The 26,215-nt window shown below is 35.4% G+C and overlaps 1 protein-coding gene and 1 pseudogene across 1 annotated transcript in view; both read right to left on the bottom strand.

Annotated features, from left to right (window-relative positions):
- Positions 1-26,215, bottom strand: part of TDRD3 (tudor domain containing 3) — a 201,642-nt gene that overhangs the window by 7,930 nt on the left and 167,497 nt on the right. The gene's annotated exons all lie outside the window — the stretch shown is intronic.
- Positions 5,753-8,238, bottom strand: LOC136137743 (trimethylguanosine synthase pseudogene; annotated as a pseudogene).

Genomic DNA, 26,215 nt, shown 5'->3' with positions numbered 1-26,215 from the left:
GACCTGGATTTATATAATAAATATGACATTGCTATTTGAAAAACTATCTCTACTGTTTAAAAGAATCTCAGACTATACTAGCCATAACCGATTAAATGGTTCTATAGAGATGACCAACCATGAGATTTCTTTCACATTATTTGATGTCTTCACAATTATTTTATACAAAATGGAAGCAAAAAATAAAAATAATTCTGACAGCTTGGTTTTCAGTTGTCAAAGGCACAATCTTCCTCTTTTAACTTTGAAATATTCTTCCCACAGAGTAGTCGGGGGCAAACCTGGTTACCCACAAAAATCACTTCATACAGTTTAGAGCTAGTAATTTTTAGCACTGAATGAGCACCTCTTTCCATATAACACACAGCTCAATTTAATAGATCAGTTTATTTGGAGTCATCTTTGAATGAAATTTATACCTTTATCTTCTTCCCTTAGTTTCACTACTCTGTAACGGTTTTAGAACTAAAAAAAAAAAATTAATTTCACAGTTCATGAACATTTAAAAAAAATCTGACAGTATTTTGAGCTGGCACAGCCCTGGAAGGCTATCTGGTCTGTCCCCTTAGATTTGACAGATGAGGAATCTCTAAACCCAGAGAGGTGATTTTCCCAAGTCACAGAGCTCACTAGAGGAAGAGTCCAGACCAGGGCCATTTTGTTTCTAACTCAGACAAGGTTCTTTAAAAGATTGGTGATAACGTTCATAAAAATGGAACTGACCAATGCCATCTTCACCAAAGCTTTTGAGATTTAGAACCATTTTATTGGGACTCAGATTTTTGCTCACCATGCTATCAGATTTACCTGGTTTTAAAATACTAAATAAATAATATTCAAAATGCACCCTCTTTTATGCCAATATTTAGTAGTCTATTACTCCTTTTAATGAAAAGATACATATGCAATAATCATTGTGACACCAAACATGAATGAAGTGGTATGTTGAAAGGAAAAAAAGAGTCACAGCACCAATGCAAAAAGGAGATACACAACTTCACCTATAAAACACATTTGATGGGTCACAACTACACCTTTCCTGCATATCATTTTTAGTCTCTCGTTAGCACAAACTACATCTTGAGTGAGAATACAGACAAATACATTATTTCCTCATTTATAAATGAGCTGTTGAAAAGCTCATTGTAAATCAGTTACTTCGAACCTGGAACATACTTCAGTAGGAGGTATGAAACACATTTAAATACAGGTCAGGTTCTCTGTTCCACAAATAAAGGTGATGTGCAGATAAGCATATAAACCACCACTCTAAAGAAGGTGGTGGATCTGGTGTTTCTCAACTGGGAGTGATTTCCCTACCCCACAGTGGGGGGGTGGGAGAGGTAGCCAATGTCTGGAGACATTTTTGGTTATTACAAGTTGAAGGAGTAGGTGGGGGGAGTTGTTACTACATCCAGTAGGTAGAGGCCAAGGATGCTCTCTAGGCAAATGGACGAGGAGGAAACTTCCTATTCCTAAGTGCCAGGACAGCCTGGAAAATAATTCTGAAATTCAGGAAGTTTGGGTTTGCCACCCTTTCCCTTTTCCTTTTTGGATATTTCTTCTGCCTCTATCTCTAATGCCTAAAAGCTGCGTTTATGGAACTTCTGTGGGGAGGTCTCTATTCGCTGACAATACTATGTTTTCCTCTGCTTCAGCAACATGTTCATACTTACTTAACTTACTGAATTGCCTTATCTTACATTACCATTTCTTCAGCATTTTTGCACAGTCATGACTTTGTAAGGAGAAAACGATTATTGATTACTGGTGGGAGTAGGGAACAGGGATGGCAATTCTCTTCACAAAAAACTTGGAAAAACTTACTGATATTGTCACCTCTAATAGCTACTTTGTGTGAAATTTAATAAAAATTTTTCTAGTCAGTTCCTTTTAACAATTTGCACAGTAGTCACAAAAACACAAGCCAGCATACAAAATGTATACAACGTACCCTCAACAATAATCCTTGAACTCTGAATATTTTGAACACTGAAATCTTAATGAGTACATATCTCCTTGAGTGATTCACATATGAACTACTTATGAATTTCCAGACCACCTTTGACTGTCTGGTTAACTTGTGTAGTCAGTTTATAGAAATAGCAACTAATTTTAATATAAAACCTAAGCAAACAATAATTTTAAAGACAAACCTGCTTTCCCAAAACATCATGTAACAAAGGCAAAATAGGGACAGTAAAAAGATCATTGGTTGCCAAGGGTTGGGGGGATGGAGGGATGAATACGCAAAACACAGTAAGATTTTTAGGGCTGTGAAACTATCCTGTATGATACTATTATGGTAGATACATGTCCCAATACATTTGTCCAAACCCAATGTACACCATGAGTGAACCCTAATGTAAACTATGGGCTCTGGAAAATAATGATGAGTTAATGTAGGTCTATCAATTGTAACATATGTACAACTGATAGATGGTGGGGGATGTTGATGAACGGGAGAGGCTTTGCATGTGTGGGGGCGAAGAGTATGTGGGAAATCCCGTACCCCTCTCAGTTTTGCTGTGAATCTAAAACTCCTCTATAAAATAAAGTCTAAAACAAACAAAAAAAAACAGGCTGTAAAGTAGGCCACATCAGTGGGATACTTTGCGCCTCATATATTGCTGATGTGGTAGATATTTGATGAAATATTTGTTGACCTGCCTTATTAAAATGGCACATCTTGATCCATTCAGATTCTTCCTGTGGTTATCTGTAACTAAAATATGAGAATTAAATTTCTTTCACCCTTGGGATGCCATCAGCATTAATTAATGTAAGAAAACCACTTTGAAGATTACTGAGCTCTCTGAATTGGCTCTAGGTTGTATATAATTTTGATTATACCTTGGATATTCATAACATTTCCTCTTGGTTTCCACTGGAAAACTCTGACCTTTGATTTTACTTTTTAGTCCAAGTAGTGAAATAAAGTACCTCTGCCCCATTCAAAAACAAAAACAAAAATTCATGTAATGGATTCCAATAGTAGAACTTAAAATATTTTAAGTAATCTATTTTAGGTCAATTATACTAATATTCTATTATATTAGAGCAACTGAAAATTGGAGAGTAATAAAGTAATTGAAGATTATGGATAACAGCTGTGCCTACAGGAGTCAAGTATTATGATTAACACTGAACCTTAGTTTACCAATTATTCTTGTTTAAAAATACATTCCAATTCCATATTTACAACTCCACCCCAAAATAAACTGGGTCTGTCTGTGGTAGCCTGGAACCACAGACTACAAAACAGATAGTTTCTGTAAAGAACAGTTAGTCCAAAAAACTAAGAAGCTATAATTTGCTCAGGTAATTAGTACCATAACTTGAGTTAGTAGGTCTTCTGAATCATAGTCCTGTCTGCCCTTCACACTATGCTTCCAAGTAATGAGGACAAGAAATACAGGCACAGTGAATGCCAGAATTGGAAGAGGATTTGGGGATAATCTAATTGAGCAAATTTAAATTTTAAAAATCATCATTATCATCATCTATTTTTGGGGTAAATGTGACACTCTTCTTTCAAATGAAATTTTATACAGAATTCCAATATAAAATAGATGGGCTCAAGTTACAGTGGGTGTTTTTACATGTGTATGTGAGCAGTATCCCCTTGGCTTTCTCTTCTTTAGTTCTTCCAAGTTCTGTAACCCCTAAAGCATAAAAACTAAAACCCAACCTGGTTCATCCTCTGCTGTACACTAGGAACCAGCTAGGTTGAGTGGCTTGATTAATATAAGAAAATGAGCTGCTGAAAGAACAGGAACGGGAACACAGGCCCCTGACTCAGTTCAGAGACCGTTGTCTTTGTGTTTTATCACAGGGAAAATCTAAACCGTGCTTTTGACTTCTATGAATTAAAATTCTCATTTGACAATACAAACTCACCTTCTATACCTAAATGGGGAAAAATAAAAATCTCAGCCTTCATTAAACATAAGCAAAATAAGCAAATTTTATGTTAATAAACTAATTTAACTGTTTTTGAAACTTTGAGTGAAATAAGATACCATTTTAGAATAAAGTGTAATGCAGCATTATAATCCCTCTTTCCCTCATAGCAGTTCTAAGATAATCTGTTTAATATACCACATCTGGTAATAATTTATTTTAACCAAATATTTTGTGGCAGAAAAAAACCCCACACTGCTACAAGTAAAAGAATGAAATTAGAACACTCCCTAACACCATACACAAAAATAAACTCAAAATGGATTAGAGACCTAAATGTAAGACCAGACACTATAAAACTCTTAGAGGAAAACATAGGAAGAACAGTCTTTGACATAAATCACAGCAAGATCTTTTTGATCCACCTCCTAGAGTAATGGAAATAAAAACAAAAATAAACAAATGGGACCTAATGAAACTTAAAAGCTTTTGCAAAGCAAAGGAAACTACAAACAAGACAAAAAGACAATCCTCAGAATGGGAGAAAATATTTGCAAATGAATCAATGGGCAAAGGATTAATCTCTAAAATATATAAACAGCTCACGCAGCTCAATATTAAAAAAACAAACAACCCAATCAAAAAATCGGCAGAAGATCTAAATAGACATTTCTCCAAAGAAGACATACAGATGGCCAAGAGGCACATGAAAAGCTGCTCAACATCACTAATTACTAGAGAAATGCAAATCAAAACTACAATGAGGTATCACCTTACACCAGTTAGAATGGGCGTCATCAGAAAATCTACAAACAACAAATGCTGGAGAGGGTGTGGAGAAAAGGGAACCCTCTTGCACTGTTGGTGGGAATGTAAATTGATACAGCCACTATGGAGAACAGTATGGAGGTTCCTTAAAAAACTAAAAATAGAATTACCATATGACCCAGCAACCCCACTACTGGGCATATACCCAGAGAAAATCATAATTCAAAAAGACACATGCACCCCAATGTTCATTGCAGTGCTATTTTACAATAGCCAGGTCATGGAAGCTACCTAGATGCCCATCGACAGACGAATGGATAAAGAAGATGTGGTACATATACACAATGGAATATTACTCAGCCATAAAAAGGAATGAAATTGGGTCATTTGTAGAGACGTGGATGGATCTAGTGACTGTCATATAGAGTGAAGTAAGTCACAAAGAAAAAAACAAATATCGTACATTAACGCATATATGTGGAACCTAGAAAAATGGTACAGATCAACTGGTTTGCAGGGCAGAAACAGAGACACAGATGTAGAGAACAAACGTATGGACACCAAGGGGGGCAGTGGCGGGGGTAGTGGTGGTGGTGTGATGAATTAGGAGAGTGGGATTGACATATATATAGTAATATGTATAAAATGGATAACTAATAAGAACCTGCTGTATAAAAAAATAAAATTTAATTTAAAAAAACCACACTGATTCAAGACAAGAAACAAAATCGGATTCAAAATCTAATTACTAAGCAACTGGTCCAAAATGCATGGCTGAGAATATAATGTTTTTTTTTCCTTCCTTTCACTGCCATTTTAATAGAAAAAGAATATAAATTTCTATATTACAAAATATATTTCATGTTTTTTTCAATAGAAACTTAAAAAACACTAACTTTATAAAATAAATGGATGTTTAAAAGCAAATTCTGGATGGTACTGCATCAATGTGGGGAAAAAGTGTATTAGGGTACAAATACCCATTTGACTATGGGTACAAAGTATCAGTGAATACAGAGAAGAAATTCCAAGTGAATAGTGTTCTGACCGCTATGATCTTTTGATCTCTATACCACCTCAATTATGATTCAGAGGCTGATCTGTAGATCAGTTCCCCCAAATAAGCAGTGATTGCCTTCAATCTATTATTAAAGTTTTGTTCTATTTCCACTTGCCCTCCAGGCCCAGCCAAGGACGCCACCTGGTTGATATTAGCATTTCTTGGAAGAAAATAAATGATATTATTAGTCATCTTCTGGGAAAGTCTGAAAAATTTCTAAGCCATCAGGAGACATCATGGTGCTGATGTCCAAGATCTCAGCGGTGGCGTAGTGTGGTCCTCCCCAAGGAGGGCTGAGAAACACGACATCAGCCTTTAAAACGAGAAGCCAGCTGCAGGAAATCTCCACAGATGAACTCAATCTTGTCCGCTACCCCATAAACTTCTGCATTACTGTGAGCAAGATCGATCTTAACAGGATCAATATCAATGGTGATCACTCTCTTTCCTGCTAAGGCAAACTGAATGGTATTTCCTCCAACTCCACAAAATGCGTCGACTACGGTGTCACACTGGAAGGACGGGCTGACCCTGCCAGCAATGTGCTCCGTGATCTCGGGTATAACTGAAAACCAGCCCTCTCTGTCTAATCTAATCCCATCGTCAAAGGGAGAGAAGAGCCTGTATCTCTGGGCCCAGTACTTTGCCAGCTCGGGCACAGCAGTGATCTCAGGAGGCAGACCAATTCCCTTTCTTTTCTTGCTCTTCTTCTTCTTTTTATTTTCAGCTTCGGTTTCTACCTGAAGACGGTCTGGTGCAGCCTGGGTGGGGCAGTCACCCTCATCTGTCACTGCTACTTCTGTGCTGTCCCTCTCAGTTTTCTCTGTTCCCACTTCCCCAGCTGGAGACATGGCACGACGCTTTCCAGGTTCTGGCTCACTTGTCTCCGGTGGGTCATCCCCTTTTTCAACAGACACTTCTTGTTCCTCTGAACCACTGCTTGTGCAAGTATCTTGCACGTTGTTATGAGAAACTGACTCCTGCGATGCTTCCTCATCCATTGGTTCATTACCCATTTTAGGAATTTTTCTACCTTACTCAAAGTTTTGCTTTTCTTGAAAAGAGTTTTTCCTGGCTCTTCAGTGAAGAAGATGTGTTTGTTTTTCATATTGACTTGTCTTCTCATGTCTAAGTACTTTGACTCGTACTTCACATTCTTGTGTGGATACCTGACCTGCCGGTGACTGAAATTTGAAATTCCACCATATTTTTGTCCTGAGCCATGCTTGAATCCTAGAAGGGAACCGTCAACATCAAAGTCTGAATCCGGGTTTTCATCAATGTCCATCCAGTTCGTGGCTCCTCTTGAATTTGCTTGGCTTCTGTTCAGGTGGATCTTTGCCATTCTCATCTCCATCAGTGCCGATGAGGTGTGGTCTGTCTTTGATTGTGTTTGCTTCTGATGACTCTTGCGAACCCTGAGCTGGTTGGCTTGTGCTTCTGTTCCCAGACAAGCTGCTTTCCTTGTTCCTCCATTACATGGTTCACTTTGGCCCTAAGCAAGGCATTCTCTTCTGCTGTCCATCACAACACACAGAGGGATCTAATCGGCTCTGTTCTACATTCTCTGAATTCAGACTTATATTACTAAGTCCATCAAGAATTTCATTATGATCTTTATCACTTGAACCAGAGCTTTCGCTATCCATTGATGAAGATGGAGAAGAAAGTTCATCTGCTTTCGTGCGATTTTCGTCTTTCTTGTTGTCAACTACTGTTTTAGACACACAAGTATCCGTATCACAGCTTTGTGAAGCATCAAAAGTCCAACCCTGGGCTTCCCAATACTGCAACTGTTCCAAATAATACCAATACAGCTGGCTATAATGCTGCTCCCATTCCGCCTTTGTATTAGGGATGTTCCAGGGTTCTGAGGACGGTGTCTGACCTGCATGCTTTTCTTGCCAGCTTTGCCACAGCAGTTCCCCCCGGTATTCCTTCCAGTACTTCTCCCAGAGCTCCGTAATTTCCAGCTGTGGAGATAATGTATTTTCAGCAGGAAGATTCTCACCTTCAATGTCTTTTTCGGTTCGAAGTTTATACCTTCTGGTGTTCTCATTCTCAGATGAAGATGGATCATCTGAAGCCAAAATGTCATCTTCCTCACATTCTTGTCTCCAAGATTCTCTCTTAATTTCATCTAAGTACTCCTTTTGATGATTTTTCTCTTTTTAAACTTTGTTTCTAGTATTCATAGATACCTCAAAATTCTTATGTGCAGAAACCCTACCAAACTGAAGTGGCAGTCCCATACTTCTCATGAGTTCAGTCTCAGAATCAAGTTCACTTTCATCTGGGCTTACGTCTTTGCTGTCACGTGACTCTGCAGTGCCCTGGGAACGACCACCTTCTTCCTCTTCTGTAGCTTGCTCTCCTGCACTGTTGCCATCGTCTTTAACGTAGTAGCCTTTTAATCCCAAACTGCACAATTTCCGATCTTCCACAAACGCCCTGGAGCAGAGGCAGAGGATGCAGGAACCCTCCCGCAGGTCTTCAAGGAAGAGACACATCTCCACCCCGGAGCTCTACTTCTCGCAGTACGTCGTAGCACCGCAGAGGAGGCGGCCACGCAGCAAACGGCGCCGGAAGGCCTCCCAGCCGCTGTTCCGCTGCTGGGGACCGAGGGGAGGACTGGAGGCGCGCCTGGCTGCCAGGGAGGAACGGCAATATAATGTTTCAGGAGAACTCTGAGACATTTCACTGTGTTCTGATATTCTCTTTTTAGAAAAGAGAATATTCTCTAAAGTTACATAAGAATTAGGCAAGGATTATTGATGATTCTATCAGATATTAGGAAATCATCTGAATCCCTACCTCAAGGGTTTTATTCTGTACTCTGCCAACTAAAGCACTACCTAAATAAGACAACTAAACTTTAACATGGAAGAAAACTGGATGTTTCAATGACAGTTAAAGCAAATACAGTACTATCCACCATTGTCTTTCCTCTAACATCGCTAAGATCTTCTACTATTTAATACAAAGTAAACAAACTATTTTTGGCAGCTTAGACACTCAAGAAAATGCAACTCAACATCAAAAGGCTGCATCCATATTTCAACTAGGAGAATATACTACAAAAAAGAGACTAGAAAATGTCACCCTTTTCAAACTTCAAATAATAAAAGTACTGATACTCTTCCATTCAAAAACACACCCAACTTTATTTAAAACTTGGAATAGAAAAAAGGGGAATGATTATTCTACTATGTGCCTGGCATTTTATCTCATTTAATCCTTGCAACAATGCTTTGAATTATTTAATCTCATCCTCCTACAGATGAACAAGCTAAGGCTCAGAGTAACTTACCCAAAGTTATGTAAGTGGCCATGCTTCAATAAGACCCCTGGGCTGTCCACTCCAAAGTTCTTTTCATGGCATCACATAGTGTATATTTTACATTTCTTGCCTCAGACAGTTTTGCTTATTTTTTTCTAATAGCTGGCTAAAGATTAATTTTAAATAAGTAGATGGCTTCTGCCCTGAAGCTAGTATAAACAACATTTAATGGTCAGCATCTTTGTTAAAATGCTATAGTGAAGTCCAAAGAATGAATATATGATTTGTAAAAATGTGTACCTCTCTCCAACTCATTTCCTCTTTTAAAGTTAAGGTTAAATAGATTACAAAGCTTGTCCAGAAGTCAGGGTGGGAAGCATATTTCTGCTCCAAAAGATGTCAATCTACTCAGATTCCCTTGAGAGATACCTTATCATGGCATTGGTATTTAAGACCTCAGTCTGTTAGGTCAGATCTGAGTCTGAGTTTAGACTCCACCACTTCCTACATGTGTTACTCAACTTCTCTACATCTCAGTTTTCTCACATAGACAGCAACTCATAGGTTTACAAGGAGCATTACATGAGATAATACCCAAAAAGAGTTTAGCAAATAAGCCATATATGTTGTATATTATTCTGAATTAAGTAATTCTTTGACAGTAATATATACATGCTCACTTCAATTAAACTATCAAGACTCACAGATTTTGCTAAAAATCAGGTTTGCTGTAAGAATATTCCTCAAATTGCTTTGGTCAGATAAGGAAAGTGGAAAAGCCATTGAAGAAAATGAAAGAGCCAATGCAAGGAGAAAGACTCTTGTCACCTGCTTGCCTTTTATTTCTTCAGAAAATTTAAAAACATCTATACACAAAAACTAATAATTTCACATTATAAATCATTCCATTGTTACCACTGTTTTTGTTTCTTTTAGGAAGAGGTCTTCTTTTTTAATTATAGAGAAAAAGGGCAAATAAAACAAAGAAAAGGAGAAAATTAGCAAAGACACATTACTAAAAATGATTAATCAAAAGTTAAAGATATTATTTGCCTAAAATATGAATATTTTAAGAAAAAGCTAAAAATAAACGTGATTAACCTCTTTGAACATCTTGCCTTAATACCAAGACCATACCCTTAAAATTTTATCAAATGCCATAAAAAACAGAAACACTATTTAAACAGCAGAGGTATAGCAATGATGATTAATAATGAAAAATGCTTATCTATGCCTGTCGATACGTTTTCAGGTGATTGCCTATAAATTACCCTTGCAAAAGCAACTGCTTTCCCAAATATGCTAATTGAGCAAATATGTTTTAGAATATCTTACGGTTAAAACTTATGAGCACTAATCACAAGTGGTTAATCATTTCACTCCCTCATAAGTTACACTATTTTTACATCTTAAATTTGTAACTAATACAATATACTTTAAGAATGAATTAACTAATTCTTTCTCTGAAAGTAATAATTAGCACATCATAATGCCAGACTGCTTTTTATTCTAAACAGTCAGCTCAGTACATTTTATGTAACTGACCACTTGAGACAAGTACTTATGGTATGCTTCAGTGACCTGTAATACAGACTAAAGAAACAGAATTAGAAAAAAAAACTCCATGTCAAATTGATAAAATACAGGCCAGATCTTTGCCATTAAAAAGTACTGAGTGTTGGAGTAGGGAAAGGAGACGACTTGACATGCTTTATATAACTTTAAGAAAAGGTTTGCAATATCTAACAGTACAGAAAATAAAATCACTTGCTAATGTTTTCACCCCTAAGGAACATAAGATTGACAGGAAAAGAATTAAAATTTTGAATCTTATAGCAGCTATATATAAGGTTATTTATAGTTATTTATAAATTATTTATACTTATCTATAAGATTACAATGTAATAATCATTTTCACATTTAAATCCCATACATACCCAGCAACCCATATTAACAATGTCTGCATAATGAAGTAAAATGATTTCTCTTTAGTGAAACATAAAGAAAATATGTTTAAAAGTCCTTATCAATTATCAGGCTAGTTAATAAAAGCTGTAGTTTAAGAACTGTGAGGTGCCCCAGGAGTCAATGATCTGATCTACAAGGTACAAAATTCATCCCCACACATCACACACAGGTGGTGTGATGGTTCTGTCTCCTTCAAATAAGTGGTGAAGGATGCTAAGGCTTTCTCAGGCAGCCAACCCCACTCCTTTGTATCCTTCTCTAGAAAGTGCAAACTACCCGCGCTTTCTAGTTAAGCCTATGTCCTTTGCCATATGGAAGATTTTAAATTATTTTAAAACAAGTATTATGCCTTTCTCTTAGTCTTCTATTTTGTAAAATCAAAAGACTCAGTTCCTGGAATCATTTGTCAAATACCATTATTTCCACTATCTCCCATCATCTTGATCTTATTTTCCTTTATACATTTTAATATTTACTATTCTATGTAACCTAGTATTCAGAATAATATTGCATGTATGGTCTGCTTGCAACATAATACTACTATTTCCCATGATGAGCAAACTCTATATAATCATTAGTGCAATCTGACCTCGCTTTAATGTTTTTAGCAGCTGCTTGATCATTCCTTGCTCATACTGTACTTGTCATCAAACGAAATGTCTATAACCCACTCCCAGGTCTATTTCGTTATATATTTGAAGATAATTATTTTCCCAACCTAAAGTTTTAAATTTAACTGTAATTGAATATATGCACTATTGAAAGATACTACTTTGGCATAGTGTTATCATTGGTGTGTTCTGAATAGCTATATAATATTAAGTCAGTTTTTCTAAAATAAAATTATCTTGGTAATTGGTTAGTTTTTTTTTTTTGCCTAGTGGAAATTGGAGGATTACCACCTAAAACATACATGGGTGGCTAAAATGTAGTTTAACCCTGAAACTAGATTCCAGTGAAATTTAGAAGATAAAAGGAGATTCACAGTATAAGATTAAGCTCTTAGGAATAGAACTGTAGGTTAAAGGAATAGGTTGATTCTTTTTCTACTCTTTGTAAAATATTTTCTAGCCCCTTGAGAAATACCTCTTGCACAAACATCTTTGCTTCTCAATTTAAAATTCTCTAAATTTTAAGAGAGAATTAAGACTGAATGAACTAAATAGTTGATAGTTACTTTACCAAAACTGTGTATCACATATTGAGTACAAACTTACTGCTATGATGAAATTTTTATATACGTTATACAAAAAGTAGGTTGGTATCATTTATCTCCATTTACAGGTAAAGTGTAAAATCATGTGCTATGATGTCAGCAAGTCTGCAAACTGAACATCAGCTCTACAACTTACTAGCTCAATGATTTTAGGCAAGTTTCTTAATGGCTCTGAACTTGGATTTGTACTTTTTCATGTGTATTAAGTGGGAATACTAATAATTATTTCATAGGGTTCCTGTAGTTATTAAATCAGCTAACACAGACATATATGGTGCCTGGCGTATATGTTCCAGTTATAAGCAGGCATTGTATAGAAGGAACTCCAATCTTCACATTCTCAATCATTTATTCTAATTATTTCAATATGTTGGTAAAGATATAACATATCATCTTGCTGTTACCTAAGTATAAATTACTCTTAGTATGCTTAAATTTATGAGGTTTTTTTCCCTCATGTTGAGATTTCAAAATGTTCGGTATATGAAGTTAGCTTTTTTTTAAAAGAAATCATTTTCTTTCCAAGCTTAGCTTCTTTTCTCAATCATTTTTGATGGTTAGACTGTTGAAGAAAGAAAAGGTATCACAAAGCTTTTCTCCAAGAATAATAAGGGAGATAAACTCTTTTCCATCAACTTAGGTAAAGAAAAATTAGACAGTATATATCACCTGATTTAATTAAGGCTACTAAATGTATTATATTTTGCTGTAATAATACTATTTCTAGGTTTATTGAAATTCAGGAACCATCTTTTTAGTCACATGTAATTCCACACCTGAAACATCTGAGATGTTCAACAGAGGCTGGGGGAACTGATAATATACTATGGAGAATAATTTGCTCATCATCATACCCAAAGGAAAAGCAAATAAATGTTTGTTCCTACTGAATATGTAAATATTCTTGTAGTTCAAGAATGAAGCTATTGTTCCTTCTCCATTCAGCCATGGCTGGAACAATGATGGTAAGAAAAAATCAGGAAGGTACAAAGTCTCTGCATTAGAGTCAAAAGATTTTCTTGGGTGCTTCAAATACCCAAGAAATAGATCAAAATCAAGTGCTTATACAAATAGATCAAAATTTACATTTTAAATACATCATAAAATTAATAAAACAAAATGGATGTGATATCATTTAGGTGCTACAGTTCTTACTGTAAAACACAAATTATCCACAATGCTTAATATGTACCTTCTAGAAAGTATTAAGGTAAAACAGTTAACTTTTTAAAAATTCTAAATTCATCCATAAGATTATTTAAAGTGTACTCCTTTATGCAACTCGAAACTCCTTCCCCTTCCTTTCACTTTCTCCCCCACATACAATGTAAGCTGCTTATTAAAATAAAAAGTAAGGCAAATAGGTCCTCTGGACAAGAAGGGACAGTAGGCTATCAGTGATGGTGTCTATATTGTACAAGAATTGGTAACACTGAGAATTACTAATTAGGGCTTAATGAGAAATCAGTAAGAGGACTTCCCTGGTGGCGCAGTGGTTAAGAATCCGCCTGCCAATGCAGGGGACATGGGTACGAGCCCTGGTCCTGGAAGATCCTACATGCCACAGAGCAACTAAGCCCATATGCCACAACTACTGAGCCTGCGCTCTGGAGCCCATGAGCCACAACTACTGAGCCCGTGTGCCACAACTACTGAAGCCCGTGTGCCTAGCACCCATGCTCTGCAACAAGAAAAGCCACGGCAATGAGAAACCCATGAACCACAACGAAGAGTAGCCCCCTCTTGCGGCAACTAGAGAAAGCCCGCACACAGCAACAAAGACCCAATGCAGCCAAAAATAAATAAATACATTTTTTTTTAAAAAGAAAAATAAATAAGACTAGTAAAGTTTATGGTACTCCTAAAGAGTGTAAAATGCATGATAAAATAGTCAAATTTCACTTTCATTATCTATGGATAAGAGCAGCACAGTCTCTTAAAAGCTGTATTGAAATGAGGAGGAAAAGCCTGTCCAGGGTTAAACACTAATTTATGCAAAAGCCCCATTTTGACAAGAATCCTGTCAATGTCAAGCAGCACGTACACAGACAGCAGGACAGGCTGAAAAGCTCTGTGTCAGAGCTGGGATGGAAGTCGCCAAATTATTTAAAGCTGTTATAAACCATAGGATTTCAAAAGTGTGAAAGAAAATGATGGAAGTTTTTATAACTTTGCAGGCAATACTATTAGCTTAAAGGGAATGCAGTTCTTTCACTTTATGAGAAAAACTAGTTTACTTTAAAAGACTTGTGAATTTTTCTATTAGAGCTATATTGTAAGACTCTTAATACAAAAGTCTGTTATCCTAGTAACATTCAAACAGAAAAGAAAACTTTAACAGGAAATATAAAAGGAAAAAAAATTAATTCAAAGAAAAAGATGGTACAAGGAAGCAGTTTCAGTTTCCTTCCCAACTCCTGATCTGGAAGTCCCAAACAGTAATTGCTGTGGCAGTCAAGGGTCAACAAATATTACTCTGAGGAAGTGAACAATAAGGGAGGCTGCTATTTCTAAATTCCTGAAGGAAAACTAAAGAAATGGAAACAAAAGTAATTAAGAACCTATGTGCCAGGCATTTCAATCATTTGATGACTGAACAAAATATTTATTGAGGAGCTACTATGTTCTTTAAGACAACCAAAAGATTATGTATCTTGCCCAGGTTATGCTGGACTCTAAAATCCATGCTCTTTCCACACATCCCAGTAGATACAGAGGCTGAAGGAGAGAATTGCCTATCATGTTAAACTTTTACAAGGCTTATATAAATAGGTCAAAATCAAGTGCTTTCCATCTCATTTACATTTTAAATACATCATGAAATTATAAAACAAAATGGATATCATTTAGGTGTTATAGTTCTTACACACACAATGCTATCTACTCTGAGCACCGCCTACTATGAATCACTCAATGAGAGAATGAACTACCCTGAAATGGCTACACTATCAATAAGCAGCTACTATACTTTAAATAAATTAGTGTTAAGTAAAGAGCTTAGAATAATGTTGGGTACAACATTAAGTGTTCAATAAAGTTAGCTATCATTACTCCTTCACAAGTGTAAAGTTCCATTCTTTATAATGTCACATACAACACAGTTTCTCTTTTATTGGTTTGAGTCAAGCAATTTGCATTATTCTAGTGAGTTACAGAGGTTGAGAACACATAAGGCTAAACGAGCCTTGATGTGGCACTCTACATTTACAAAGTGATTTTACAATTATTGGTGCCAATAACCAATGTAATACGAAAGTGAGGCTGAGAATCTGGTCAATTAGCAGAATGTTCATTTTTCTTCCAGTGAAGAAAGGAACCCAGAGGCAATCTTCTTTACTGAGACAAATCCTACTAGCTTACCAAATACAGTACATTTGTCCTTCAATACCCATAAGTGACTGGCTCCAGGACTGCCCCATCATATCAAAATCTGTGCGTGCTTATATAAAATGGTACTATAGTATTTGCATATAACTGACACACACCCTCCTGTAGACTTTAAATGATCTCTAGAGAACTTATAATATCTATTACAATGTAAATGCTATGTAAATTGTTGCCTGCATGCAGCGAAGTTAAGTTTTACATTTTGGAACTTCCTATAATTTTTTTTTTTTTTTAATATTTTTGATCCACGGTCGGTGGAACCTGTGGATACAGAGGGCTCACTGTAATTGTCTTTATGAAATTCATCCAACTTAATGTCCCCCACCCTTGGTATCCACAGACATGGAGACTCTTCTGAAAAATATTACTAATGAGAAGGAAAAGTATAATAAAGCAGTAAAATTCACCAATACAAATATTTTCACACCAGATTTTTCCCGTTAACTATTACATGTTCCAAGACATTTACCCTCAGAGGCTTAGATGAATACAAACAATTCTGCTTTGTATATGTAATTGGCAAGTCCCTAAATTTACCTAAGAACTTATAATACATTTTAAATAAAGGATGTTCATCAATTTCATAATTTGATAAACCTCATAGTATTATTTCTGTTTAATGAGTGTTATCACATTCTGTGGCATAAACTTTGAATCAGACAACTTTCCTAAGCTCTCTTAGGAAAGTTGAAAGTAAGTTGTTGAGGCTCTTTTTTCAGAAATCTTTATCAATATCTTGGTATGGTAGCAATGAGAAAGGGCTGTCCACTTCAATAGCAGAATAAGAATATTCCATGGTAGCTTATAAATTATGATTGTGAACAGCATGTGTTCTTAACTGGCTTCATATTTGGATTTTGTTTTATAGTTCCATAGCTAGACAACTTTATAACTGTCATACAAATATTATGATGAGCATTTAAAAATTTTTTTTCCTTATTTAAAACTGTGTCCATGTTAGGAAAATCTCCTCCTGTAAATAGGTCAGTTAATAGAAAAGTCAATAGGTTAGGTTTTAAGAGATTAAACAGGAGTTTAAAATTTTTCTACCTTATTTTCTTCTTTTCTCTTTACTGAGATAAACCACTCTAAATGAACATTTTAGTAACTATCACAAGTTTTAAACAATGATATCTCTCACATGCTTGCACACCCAAACACACACAGGGTCACTGCGTCTTCGAATGTTCAAATACCTAATTAACATTTTTATCTATTTAATGTATCACTACCTGGAATGAAGATTAGCTCAAGAAGGCCTGAAACTTTTGTTAACATTCCTAGGATTATACTAATGTTACTAGCAAGAGCTTAAAGCCATTTTCACAGGGCATTTTCCAATACTGAATTCTGCTGAGGTCGTAGGGTAATAACATAGTCATTATGACTGTGCAGACTTTCAAATATCAGGTCCTTAATGAGAACCTCTACTGAAAATGGGCTGAGTGGTTAACTTGTTAGTTTCTACTTAATAAACTTGTAAAGTTCTTCTCATTTTTATATCCACTTAAACTTTTCCTGCAGCTACTAAAAGACCAGAAACTGAGAATGAACTCTCACAGAATGCTTTGCGCGTTAAGTTTTACTAAGGGCTGAAAACTTCTGCTGTGAAAATACATCCTTGGTCAGCTTCTTCTCCCATTTTCCTGGGTGGTTGCTAAATCTTTACATCTCTCTTCAAAATTCCTCTCCTATTCTTGACCTCATTACTTTGAACAGATGACCTGCTTTTACTTGACAGAAAAGAGTTCATTAGTGAAGGATTATTCACCTTCCTTCCCTGAAACCCAGCTTACTCTCATCCACACCTATATTTACTTCCTTCCTCTCTTCTCTTTAGTACTCCTCAACATACCCAAAGTCACCCAAAGTGATCGTACCCCACTTTCTCATCACAGCCTGGATTTTTTTTAATCCTTACACCTATTTTTACAACCTCTCTTTCTCTCTTTTCTTCACTCTGCCTTTGATGTAAACATGCTTGGATTTTCACCCTGAGCTCCTTTACTCCTTATTCTCTTCTTCTATCCTCTTTATCTTCACAACCAAGATCCTATTAGTAGCCTAACCCTCATTTTCTTATGTCCCACTTACTGTCAAGAAACCACAAATTGTCATGCACATCCACCATTCCACTGAAAGTGCATTCTACAGTTATAAGAACCTGTTGATTGCCAAATCCAACAGCCACTTTTCAATTCTCATCTTCCTTGACCTTTCCAGCATTTTATACTGTGGATTAAGCATCCTTCCCCATCTGCCCAACCCCTTGTCCTCCTAAACTACGGCTACTTCTCAATGTCCCTTCCTACCCCTCAGCTGTGAAATTCTCTGAAAGTTGACCCTTGCCTTCGTCTTTTCTCTTTTTACACACTTTCCTTTTTCTTTTTACACACAATCTCACCCATACTCTTTACTTTTGCCTAGACTCTGACGACTCCAAAGTCCCCATCTCTTGCCTTAACTATTGCAATAACTGGTGTCCTTGCTCTCTGCTTTCACTGAAACCCATTTTCTATACCACAGGAAATAATCTCTTAAAGCAAAATCACATCATGACACTCCCCTACCCCAAATCCTTCATTGGTCCCTATTCTCAGATATAAATATTCCAACTCCTTACTGTAACCCACCTGACTCCCCATCCTTCAACCCACCTGCCTTTGCAGCCAGCCTCATCTGCTGACACTTGCTACACCCAACCTATACTGCTGCCAAAATACCTCACCCTACCATGCCCTCCTACACTCTTTGCTATTCTCTCACACATGTTTTTCCCAAGCTAAGTCCTTTAAAACTTTCGAGACTCACATTAAACTTCATTCATTCAGATTTAACAAGTACTTATTGAAAGCTTTATGTTTCAGGGACTGTTCTGAATGCTCAAGTATTAGGTGAGACAAAGTCCCTGTTCTCACATTGCTTTCACTTAGGGGTTGGAAGGAGGGGCAGGATATGCAGAAAATAGAGCAGGCAAAGGGGATAGAGAGTTTGTGTGATGGCACACTGCTGTTTTATAACACGATAGTTAGGGAAGGCCTCGCCTCTTCTATGAGTCAGTTCCTGACTGAGTTAAACACGCTCCATCTATGGTGCTTTACTTGCTGGGCTCCTCTGCTAGTCTGACTCTTTTAGTGTGGAGACTGCTCATCTATGCATTGCCATTGTCCAGCATGCAATCATTCTAAGGAAATGTGTTGTGCTGGGCACTGTTCTGGGTGGAGAGATAAAGTCACATAGTAAGTGCTCAAAAAGTTTTTTGAAACAGATTAAAATATATTTGAAATTATAAGTTAATAAGAAAACCTCAAATATAAAAATATCACTTTACAGTTAATATTTTAATAATGTATCAAAAAAAGGGACAAAGAGTCAAAGTATCATAATTATATACTAACATATTCCCAAAATTATGAATGTTAAGTAAGTACAGGCATACCTCTGAGATATTGCAGGTTTTGTTCCAGACCACTGCAATAAAGCAAATATCACAATAAAGGGAGTGACACTAATCTTTGGTTTCCCAGTGCGTATCAAAATTTATATTTACACTACACTGTAGTCTTTAAATGTGCAACAGCATTATGTCTAAAAAAAACAAAGCACATACCTTAATTAAAAATTACTTTATTGCTAAAAAATGCTAACCATCATCTGAGCCTTCAACGGGTTGAAATCTTTTTGCAGTAGTAACATTAATGATAACTGATCACAGATCACCACAACAAATATAATAGTAAAGTTTGAAACATTGTGAGAATTACCAAAATGTGACACAGGGACACAAAGTGAGCAAATGCTGTTGGAAAAATGGTGACAGTAGACTTGCTCGACACAGGGTTGTCACAAACCTTCAATCTGTAAAAAAAATGCAGTATCTGCAAAGCGTAATAAAGTGAAGTGCAACAAAAAAAAGGTATGCCTGTACGGATTAAATAAACATTTCACAGGAGAAATGTATTTTGCTGTGCATTTGAAAGCACTTGGGAGAGACTGAATTCTGAAGTGTTCTGTGGACAGTGATTAAGAGAGAATTTTGCAAGGAACTGGCAAGTAGGTTGTATGGATAGACTGAATGAAGGTGGTAATTTGTATAGGTAAGTCTATTGGTTTAGTTGTAGGAGTATTTCATTTACTAATTATAGACAGGAACAAGTTCAAAGATCATGGTATTTTATCATGGAAAACCATAATCATGTTGTTGTTAACTTCACTGAAGGCAAAGGGCAAAATTAGAAAGAAGTTATGTTTTTATTCATATTTCTTTTTTTAAACTCCCATATTTTCAGATCCTTTTTGCAAATTTTAGGGATTTCTTTTTAAGACTAAAATTCCCTAATCATGATCAACTTTCTTCTTGCTAATTTTATTTTGCTTGCTGTTACTTTTTCAAATAAAAAATGTAATACAAAATTATAGAAAGTTTGTAAAATTGAAAAATAAGTATATACACATATACAGAGTCTGTACATAATTCTACTACACTAAAACAACCACTATTTTGAGGGCATTCTCAACTCTATAAATTGCTTTCATTCAGTCATCATAAATATTTCCCATGATATTACAGCCTTCATAATGATCTTTTATCACAGTTGTAAAATATTTCACCCAGCTGATGAATGATGCTTTATTTTACCATTCTTATTGTTAGGCATTTAAGTAGTTTCTAGTTTTTCCTGTTATTGCTGCAATGATGATCTCTCAGAAATTCACTTATTCCTTTGATCTTTCACTAGCAGAGATGAACAACTGTGGGATTGTTAGTTTAAAGGGAATGAACACTTTTAAGGCTTGGAGAAAAATCAGAAAGATCACACCAATTTACACTGCCATCAGCAATGTATAAAAGTACTCGTGTCACTGCATCTTTGCCAGCATGAACATTATCATTTAATTTTTTCCCATTAATTCACACATTTAACATTGTTATTGTTTCAATTTGCATTTGATTGCCACCAGAGTTCAATATTTCTAATTTTTAGTTAAGAAAGATGACACTGCTACTTCAGCAAGAAACCATATTGAGCATAAGTCAATGGTTCAAGGCTGTAAAAATAAAATAAAATAAAAATTTTAAGAAAGTTAATCTAATCATGACATGAGTAACTGTTATTGAGCTCCATGGTAATTAGGCATTAATGGCAAGCAGTTAACATAAGGGGCTATTATTACTATTATTGACACATAGCCAAATCAAGCATTCTTAGATTATGTGGGAAGGCTGGATCAAGTACAGCTACAAGCTCTCGTTATGGCCTCTTAAAGATCCCTTGATCTGAAACCAGACGTGATGCAGAAGGCAAATTCTCTTTCCTCCTTAGCTTCATGCAGGCTCTATCAACTGAGCACCCAGTAAAGACAACAGGTGTTATAAATTTAGTTTGACTGAGGGTAGGCTAGAGTTTACTGAGAATCAAAGATGAGGCCAAGTCAGATATAACTCAAAGAGCTGACCAAAGAAATGGCCACTAAATCCCTTGTCTTCTCTCCATGATTATTCCTCAACTTAGGATCTAGCTTATCAGTGAGATTTCAGAAGAAGTTTTAACTCTGAACTATTTCCATCTCCTTTACCACAGAGAAAAAGAAAGGACAAGAGACACAATCATATTCCCATTTACCCAATCAACCTTACTAACTAATTGATAAGTGATCTGGGTAACACGATTTAAGGGACTTCTGCCAACACTGTGCGAACTTCCATGCACTGGAGATTTTTCGACGTTTCTAAGTGCACAATTCTGAGAAGATTAAAGAAGAAAGGTGAGAGTGGAAAGGGTAAAAAGGGGCAACACAATCCACACTCTACAATGAAGATTAATTTAACCAGTCTGGTTTAATATTCTTAGAATACTTAAGTCTGAAGCATGCAGAGGACAGGAATAAGAGTTCCAATATGGAGAGGATACAGGGAAAAGCAAAAGGAGTTGTCATTTTGGGCTGCTTTAAAAATGCATAGCCAAGGATACCAGACTATGGAAGAACTGGGAAGAAGAAGGCCAGGTTATGATAATAAAATTTTAAATTTCTATAGACCTTGGGAGTTTACAAAGCACATTTCCTTTGATCATATTACTTAGTCCTCACAATAACCCTGTACTGAAGCTGAGACCCAGAGACATTAAATAACTTACCCAAAGTCACATAGGTAGTAAGTGGCAGAGCCAGGACTCGACTCAGGTCTTCTGACTCCTTCTGTGCATTTCCAGCTCCCCTGGAGCTGAAGCAGGGGCAAAAAGGGAGGTGGAAGTAATTTGCCCAAGACTAGCCCTGCCCTCTCCCCTTCTTTCAAAGGCCAAGCAGAGCAGACATTTCACTCTCTCAGTGACCCCTTTTCATCAAATTCTTTCAGGATAAAGCACACAGAATCTGAAAATGTTCCTCAGCCTCAGGTCCAAGAATGGCAACTGGCAGTAGACAATGGCAGAAGTATTTTTGCCATTTATGTGAAATTTATTGGAACTTCAAAGAATAGCAATTATCATTTCAGAAAGCAAAACTTGTTCTTATAATTGAAATTATTTAAAGCAGTTTGTTTAAAAAATTTTTGTTTAGCAGTTTAAGTCAAACCTTTTAAATTATACCATTATGAAAATTATTTTGAAAAATGCTTAAGAATCAAGATACCAAATCTACATTTAACCTACTCTGTGGTCATTTTTTTCCCTATCTTAAATACCTTCCCTCAGTCATTAATTTCATTAAAGCAAATATAATCATTAGAATGAACAGAATATTCAGTCTTTTTGTAGCCAATTTTAAGTATTTTTAATAAATCAATAGGAAAATGTGCATATCATTTTCCTGAAATTTAAATCTTATATTCATTTCTAAATTATATCTAAAATGCTTTTATTGTAGCCTTTTATAAGTAATTTTCTATAAAAAAATTTAGAGTTCTCAGTCTCAAGTTTCTTGTATCATTCCTTAATTTTTCTTAGGGAATTATATATTTTAATTTTAAACACATTCAATGAGAATTTTTCTTTGCTTTGCTTATTTCCTAAGAATACAAGGATACAATTTAAATGGACTGGGCATGTGACCAACGTTTTAGCATTTCTAGATCATTTTGTAATCAGCTCCACTACATCTCAGTCTCAAACAGTCTTTCTATTTATGAGAACTACTATCAGTAAGGCCAAGTGCTTAGTATGCATTAACACTAATCAGGGCACATAAAAGATCAACCAGGGATATCTTTATTTGTGCCCAAAGCTTTTAGAGGCTTTCTGAACTACTACTCTCAAGTTCTTGATCTGTCTCCCTTTTCTATTTGCTTTAAGACTTCAATTCCATATTTTAAAAATCTAATTAAGTCTAACATTCGTTTGAGTACTGATGGTCAAATTCAGGAATTCTTAATAAGATTCATATTAACTGATCACTTTATAAGGAAAAAAATACACTAGAATACTTTTCTCCACATTATTTTAAGCCTTATTTACTTAAAACTTTTCAAGATAAAATGCTCATTATATTCTCCTTAATCATTCATTAAATAGTATCAAAAATGGCTACCAACATTAAAAAAAGATAACAAGTCCATAAATTTTAGAATTTGAACCATATAGAAACAGAATGAAACTGACTTCTAGTATCTTACTTTGAATAATAAGCTCTTGGGTAAGCATGACCAGGAGGGTTGAGCCTAATCTCCCAATCACATGATCTGGGGGAAAAAATGAGCACACTTCAGGCAAAATAAAAATTCCAATAAAAAGTTGTTAAAGTTAACACTAGTTTTAAAAAGTCAACTTTGGCCTTCCCCACTTACTTCCTTCACACCATACCATTCATTTAACAGGCATAACAAAATTATAATCAAGCACCATGCCAACAATGGTTCCCAGACTGGAACCATGCCAGCCAGATAGAGGCCTTATTAATATTTATTATGTGGCTTCTGGAAGGAAGGAAATTTATCTTCTACTTGTCTTATATCCTTTTAATTCCTTGCATATATAGGCCAATCTATTTTCTAAAGTAGCTTTGTTACAAAAAGCACTCAGAATACTTGTGGAAAAACTATCATATTAAACTGTTACACTCAGGCTTCATGTCTGAAGTAATAAGGGTGACCACTAGGACTACATTAATCATTCAACAAATAATTACTGACCTCTTTCCACTGTTTCAGCCACCAAGTCAGTTCATATGCTCACTTAAAATCAAATCCCCTTAAGCTCTAAAACAAATGGTACTTATAGTATATACCTACTGCTTATTAACAGATTCCTTTGCACTTTCACTAGCTATTATCCAACCATACATTCTGCCCTTGTTTATAATTATAAGTGCCTGGAAAGGATATGTTTCTTAAAATAAGAATTTTTTCCCCTCTAGATCTCTCAAGTGAGCTCTGGAGTTAGATCCAAGATTATCAATTCATCTTAATAACTGTTACAAGGAAAATGAGAGATCTTCTGATCTCTTGAACAGAAGATCAAGAGCAGTTAAGTTTAATAGCTTGTTTTCTCTGAGGCTTTTAACAAGCTTTTAATTAATTGAAATAATACTAGTCAAAGGCTTGAGAACACACTAGCCTATTAGTAAAGGAGCGATACAAACGTTGAAACAAAACAGAATTTTTGGTATTTTAGGAGTCCTCTTCTTCATTTAAGAATGCCCACACACTCAGTGGAATTAACTTGCTTTGATACTTTCTTTTGATTCAGTAGCCAATGTCAGTTTAACAAAAAAAAGGATTTCAGATTTTGCTTTAGGCTAGATTATTGGAGAATAACAATTACAATACCCAAACAAATCATGACAATGCCTTACTGCTAAAACATATAAAGATCATGTGGGTTATTAGGCAAGAATTAAAGAAACAGCAATATTATAAAAGCTACAATGGGAGTTTTCATGAATGAAAATTTTAAAACGTTAATACATAAATGTTTCTAGAATTAGAGTTAAGTTAAAATTAAATTAAATGACCAGTGAGTTGTGTATAATTACATGTAAAAGAAGATCTCAAATTTATTTTTATGTAATAAAATCCTACTACTAATGGCATAAGTACTTAGAAGGGACATAAATTTTCAGAAGTATATTTTGTCCTCTATTCATAGAAAGGTAAAGAATCATGGAACATGTTTGAGGAAAAATTGCCTTTTATATATTTAGTCTCTATTTATAACAAAAGTACAATATTATATTATTAAGAAGAAGTCTGGAACATCTAAAACAGTGTTTCTGAAGATAAATCTTCACCCTATTTTAAAAATGTGAAATTTGAAAACTACAAAGAAGAAAAGAGGTACAATGTTTTTCAAAGTACCTCCTGTAGACTTTCTATAACAAATTTTATACAGGAAAAAAAAAGGGTCCCATGAGCAAATAAGTTTGTGAAGCAATAAACACTATATATGTCTCTCTCTTGGAGATTTAAAATACATATTAATCTCTTACTGGCTCAAAGAAGTCCTGTAATCAAAAAGTATACTTAATTTTTTAACCCAGCATTTTCCAAATTTATTTAACCAGGAAACAGAACTAACCCTGAGCTAGATGGACTAGGCATGAAGAAGTATGTACAAAAAAATAATAACTTTTAAATTCTTATGATGGTCTGAGCTACTTAACTAGAACCTCATCATTATGTTTACTCTTAACAAACTATATGGGATTTTTTTTTTTTTTTAAGGCAAATAAAATGTACTCACTGTTGCAGAACGTCCTGTCCCTTCTGAATGGAGCTCTCAGCCAACGACAGGCCACTACTAAGGGAGTTATTTCAAACTAAGGTGTAAAACTCTTGCCAGTATTTCCCAAGTTTAATGGAACTGAAAGCTATTAACACCAGAGTGTTTCTCATAAGGAGACAGATCAACTCCACTCTTTTTCTAGAGGTGTGATAGTGAAGCCTACTGCACATGATTCTAGAACAAACAGCATAGGTCCAGTAAAGTTCAGGAAATTAGGATCAGTAGGAAGGGGTAATAAACAAATACATCAAGAGATACCACCCACTAAATGTGAAAAGAAAATAAAGTTTAAAAAACAGAGTCAAAAGGATACAATGATGTTTAAGAAATAGAATGAAAACACAGAGATGACTAATAAATAAGGTAACAAAAGCAAGAGTACAGAAAAACAGAAATAACCATGTAACGTTAAAAAAGAAAATGGACAACTGACGACTTGTTATGGTACGCAATCAAATGTGTATCATAAATCCTCTTTTAGCCTATCACCAACAAAGTTCACAACCACTGACTTTAGAATTGGAAAGATGCATTGTAGAAGCTCCATCTGAAAGGGAATAAAGCAACATATTTTTCTGCCTTTTTAGGTATAGATGGAAGAGGCTCAGAATTTCACTAGAAACTAAAACAGAACTGTGTGCACTGTTTTGTTTTTTTTTAATTCAAGAAAGATGCCTCTTCAGATTTATAAAAATCTTTAAAACATACTGACATGAGTGCCTAGTCAAGGCACATGCCCGATATAATACTTTAACATCTTTGGGAACAAGAAATAAAACAAAACAAAAATATTCCTCACATTCATTTATTTTACTACTTTATTTCCTGTGCAATGAGTATATTAGCAAGTCGTCTGCACACATATATAAAGGAATGTTAAAATTCAGTGCAGTTTGAAATTACAGTTTTAAAAATCC

This window comes from Phocoena phocoena, chromosome 18 (assembly GCF_963924675.1).
Source record: "Phocoena phocoena chromosome 18, mPhoPho1.1, whole genome shotgun sequence".
In the NCBI taxonomy this organism is placed as follows: Eukaryota; Metazoa; Chordata; class Mammalia; order Artiodactyla; family Phocoenidae; genus Phocoena; species Phocoena phocoena.
This window is presented reverse-complemented; position numbering and strand designations above follow the sequence as displayed.